The sequence below is a fragment of the Aegilops tauschii genome, chromosome 5 (assembly GCF_002575655.3).
Source record: "Aegilops tauschii subsp. strangulata cultivar AL8/78 chromosome 5, Aet v6.0, whole genome shotgun sequence".
Classification (NCBI taxonomy): Eukaryota; Viridiplantae; Streptophyta; class Magnoliopsida; order Poales; family Poaceae; genus Aegilops; species Aegilops tauschii.
The window spans coordinates 553,523,780-553,529,085 of record NC_053039.3 but is presented as its reverse complement, the minus strand read 5'-3'; the positions used below and the strand labels follow the sequence as shown (position 1 = coordinate 553,529,085).

At 44.2% G+C, this 5,306-nt stretch overlaps 1 long non-coding RNA gene across 1 annotated transcript; it reads left to right on the top strand.

Annotated features, from left to right (window-relative positions):
• The first annotated feature begins 251 nt into the window (after positions 1–251).
• Positions 252–2,260, top strand: LOC120964178 (uncharacterized). Its single transcript, XR_005755822.2, has 2 exons — positions 252–1,578; positions 1,864–2,260. It is a non-coding gene; the product is annotated as an uncharacterized lncRNA (long non-coding RNA).
• The last annotated feature ends 3,046 nt before the right edge of the window (positions 2,261–5,306 follow it).

Sequence of the window (5,306 nt, the reverse complement as noted above, 5' to 3'; positions counted from 1 at the left end):
CCCTTTCTTGCATCTAAATCTGGTCGAGACGGGGCTCTGCTCGTCCACTCCACCCCTTGCTGATGCGAGGAGTAATCAGGGGCTGATGCAACCCGGGGAAGCCATGGCCGTCTATCTCCTTGTCCTCCCCCTCGGCGAGGTTGGACGTTTTGCAACAGGTGAGGCTGGAGGGGGTGGCCACCGGTGATGTGATTTTGCTGCAACCGGCACCGAAAAAGCTACCACCGGTGCTGGATTTGCTGCAACCAGGATCCACAATTTTTGCCAGGATCCAGGTTTTTTGAGTGATTTTTTTGCTGCAACCAGTCAAAAAATTTTCTACCATCGTTTTCTTTTTTGCTACCACCGTAGGTATCTTTTGATTTCTTTTTGCTTAACTAGATCCATCTTTTTTGCTGGAATCACTCAAACTTTTTGTTACCATGGTCTTCGATTTTTGCTACAGCCGTCTTAGTTTTTGCTACCAACCCGTTTTTGACTTTTTTGCTTGATCCATCTTATTTTTGCTGGAACCACTCCAAGCTTTGCTATAATGGTGTTTGATTTTTTCTACCACCGTCTTTTGTGTTTTGCTACTCCCCATTTTCTGATTTTTTGCTGGATCGATCTTTTTTGCTGGAACCATTCAAAGAGAGAGAAAAAGGAGGCCGTGAATGGCGTGGAGGGGGATGCAAACATATTTTTTTTGCTACAACCAGCGTCCTAGGAAGCTTCAATCGAAGGCAATGAATTTTGGGGACCGGCCACACCATGCGACCGCGAAAGCTGGAACCGTCGCCGAAAAAAGCTTCAACCGTTTTGTGAAAAAGCTTCAATGGGCGTGAGAAAAAAGCTGCAGCCGACGGCATAGCGGTACGGCGACCGACGGCGAGTACGGCGACTGGTGGCGAGCTGGTGATGCTTCAAGACAGGCCTCAAAGCGTCCATGGCGGTGTCCAGGGCAAAAAGTTGGATGCGATTTTTTCTAGCAAAAGAAAGCGATGCAAAAAGGTTGATCTGACGGGGTTGGCAAAAAGATAAACTGACGTGTCAGATGTGACCGGTCGAACCGTTCCGCCGGTGCATGCGTACAAGCCAAGGCTCGAACCTGCGTCGGCCACGAGACACACCGCCTCGCTGGCCACTGGGCTAGGAGCCCATCCACTGTGAAGATAAGAATACGTAGAATATATGTCATTAATTACCAAATTATTATTCTACTTTAACTATTGTGAACAAAAGTTAACTAAAAATGGAGACCACCTTTTAGTACTTGGTCATGATATCTTATGGATGCACTTCGATATCTTCGTCTAGAAGTCTAGATATGGCACGTCATTTCATATCCTTTGGACATTATGTGTTATCACTCTGGCTTTCAGTTGGGACCGCTTATTAGTACTTGGTAATCTTATCTTGTGGATGCACCTTTATATGTCTTTTTCTAGAAGTTCTGAGTTGCCACGTAATTCCATATCCTTTTGACATTATATATTGTCCCTCTGGCTCTTGTCGGAATGTATACTGAAAGAATGGACAGAAGGTCTGTCATCGCTTGTTTTCTCGTGATGCTTGTGTTGTTCGAAAGCGCATCTGCAGGTGTGTTCTCACATTTGTTGTTCTTAATTAAGTAGAGTTCCTTCTCTCTAAAAAAAGTAGAGTTCCTAGAGTAGATGTTATTTCAAAAGAATAACCTTGAAAAATCTACATAAGATTTCAAGTCGTATTACCAAGAGTTTTCTCAAATATGATGTTGATACAGATTGCATGCATGTCCTTGAGGCTTTTCGCATCGTACCGCTTTTATGCAGGGTTGGAAAATCATGTGTTACAGTCAATGTTTCACTATTATGGTATTAATTTTCATTGGTTTGTGATGCGCAGACTGTGAGGATGTTCAATTTCAGATCTTGTTCTGCATCAAATCATCATGCGAGGATATATGCAAGTTTCAGTGGAAGGGTAAGAAGGTCTACAATCCTTGGTGTGATAAGTTCTTCGGTGGCTACTGCCACTGCAAGATTTGCCATGATGGATAGAACTTAATGGATATGTTAGGCGCACTTCATGCTAGAAATAAATAAGTCATAACTTTGTGTCCTGAATCACTGATTTATGCATGGGATTGTATGTTTGGGAGAGCGTCATGCCATGTGAGACATAATCTATACTAGATAGGTTGGACACACTATGCTGCGCCGTTGGTGTTGTTGGGTTTCCTAAAAAACAATACTCACCATGTTTCAAAATATGAGGTGTATTAATATTTTGAAAAGTCCAACCTTTTAAGTTCGATCAAATTTGTAGAGAAATATATCAAAATTCATAGTATCAAATCGATATGATTAGATTCATCTTGAAATGAATTTCCATACTTTTTGTTTAATATTATGGATGTCGGTATTTTTTGCTCTGAGCTTGGTCAAAGTTAAAAAAATAACTTCCCAAAAAAGTAATACCGCTTATATTTTGGAACTGATGGAATATTTAGTTTGGCCGGTGGGGGAGCTGACGGAGTGTTTTTTTTATGCGGTGATTTGATGGGCCTTTCGTGTTATCCGCTAACCAAAGTATATTTATGTGGGGAAATTTCTGCGTCGGGGGCTCCATGTACTATATTGGTGCTACAATATCACATAGTGGTGCTTCTTTTTTTAGGTGGTGGAGGGCACTAGTAGAAAAAGGGCCATTTGTCCCAGTTCATAAGGCCCATCTGTCCCGGTTGGGGAACCGGGACTAAAGGGTCGTTACTAATGCCTAGGCCTTTAGTCCCGGTTCTTATACTAACCGGGACAGATGGGCATCCACGTGGCCGGTGCTGCGAGCCCAGGCAGGAGGCCCTTTAGTCCCGGTTGGTGGCACCAACCGGGACCAATAGGCACCCACGCGTCAGCTGTTCAGGGGCTAGGGTTTTTTTTTTTTTGAAAGGGGGTGGATTTGGGGGTTTTGTATGGTTAATTAAGGTGTTTCATATATTGTGTTAGGTAGCTAATTAATTAATAGAGAGAAGTGTCCTCTCTTATCTCCGTGCTTGGTCGACGCTACGTACTATACATAGAGAGGCCCTCGACACGCTAGCTAGTAAGAAAATGAAGGAAACCATTAAGTACAGAAGTTCGTCATGCATACCGAGAGAAGTGATCGACCTCTCCTTCTCCGAGAGATTGGTCGAACAACAAGTTTTCGTATTATCTTTCCGACGCTACTGGCTACATACATATATACAATATGTAAGATCTCTTACAATCCCCTAGCATTTGAACTCAACTTCCACATGGTATTCTCCAGCTTTATTGATGACGTGGTCAAGAAAGAATCCCGCCAATTCCTCTTGAATTGCTTTCATGCGATCTTGTGGTAGGAGTTCATTCCGCATCTGCCACGTCTAATTTGAAGAAGGGGGTTAATACATATATATGAATGAAACTCAACAAAAATGATGGTGTAATAAAATGAAATTGTGAATATTATTGCTTACGCACTTCATATTGTCTTTTAGAGTAGCCCCGCTTATTTTTCAAAGTCGCGTTGTAGATGAACTCGCACACGTAGTATCCAAAGTAATCATTCCCTTGTTCCTGCCACAAGCACTTTACGAGAAATAGAGGTCAATAAAACTGATAATGAAGCATTATAAATGGCATTGATGAAAGTAGCTAGAATCAACGGGAGATGCGCGCAACTAGCTAGCTAGTAGTACTTACTTTCGGGTATGTATATCGCAGCTCCTTCGGCAGTCCCGGAGCTTCTGCGGTGAACTGTTTCCAAACCCTGCAAGACAAAGAAAATAATTATTACTTGAGATATCAGGAAATGAACAAAAAGTTGCCGATATGGTGCGATAATGATCGATTGAATTTACTTGTTGAGAATTTTAGTCATGTCCGCATAGGTCTCGGGATCTTTTCGTCTCGAGTCTAAGACGGTTACTAGTCCCCGCTCAAGCTTAATCTCCAGGAGAATATAGTGGAAGCTGCGCACGCATGCATAACTCATCAATTACATTACTATAACCTCGCTCGAGTAATAAGGGAAACCGAATATGCACACGACAGTAACACTCGAAGTTGTAAGGAAAGAGTATTAAATCTTTGTTTGATTTATTAACAATGATTTGAGCAAGTTGGCCTCGGCCTCTTCGGCGCTCTTTTTAACCTGAAATTCATCTATGAGATTTGTGTTAATGAACCCAATATCATCATTTCTGCTTTTCTGCACTCGACGATCTTCAATCTGCATAATATAGTGAGGATAATTATAAATACATGCAATGAAAGAGCTGAGCTATATATAGAGACTTAATGACAGAAGTAGTACTTACAGACAGTAGCAAGTGACCGTTAATTTATCGAGGGCCTTTTGATTGAAGAACTGGAAGAACTCCTCAAATGGAACATGCAACGGATCAATTCCAATGAGGTTGTGCTCCTTTTTAACTCTCAGATACACAGTATTCGTCCCCCCAGACTCTCTGCAGGTTTTCATGTACCAATTATGGAATCTTCGCATCAACGTTGTTAGAGATTTTTCATCTTTGACGAGAGGCTTCCCGTACTCGTATCTGTGTTCGTCCACCTCCAAGAAATCATAATGTACATCGTCGGGCAGGTAATCTCCAAGATTGCTATAACCGGGCACCATCCCCGGAGCATTAGCGACGATGTCGCTAGACACATTGAGCGGGGGGCACGATTGGTTCACTTGTTCGCCGAGTTGGGCAATTTTTTTCCCAGCTACTCGTCGTTCTTTTAACCTTTGATCACTGACAGTACTTCCCGACCGCTCCGCTTCGAGATATGCCTTTTCAGTAATGCGCTCATAGTTGGTTTTCGGCGGAGACTTTGGTGGTTTCCTAAGGGCATCGATAGTGCACTTTGCTTTCACCGGATCTACCTTCTCCTCCGGAGGTGGATGTCTCTCTGCTTTCGCCCCTTCAAAGAAGTCCTTCACTTGTTTTTGCACGATCTTCTTGTTTTCTTCCACGGTCATCTCGTACGGTAACTTCTCTAGAGGCTTGAGAGGTGGACCGTATCTGTATTGCCTCCCGCCTCTGGCTGTACTGCTAGACGTCGGAGCAGACGGAGCGGCTGCAGCTGTCTTCTTTCATGCTTGCTTACGAGGCGGAGGAGAAGGACTACGACGCGCCGGAGCAGCCGGGGCGGCGGCGGGTCTCTTCCACCCTTGCTGGCGAGGCGGAGAAGGAGGAGGCTGGTGGCTGCTGGGGCGCACCGGCGTAGGCGGAGTGCCGCCACGCGCCGGAGAAGGAGGCTGAGTGCCCTGATCGTCACTCGCCGGAGGAGGAGGCGGAGTGCCCTGACTCGCCGGAG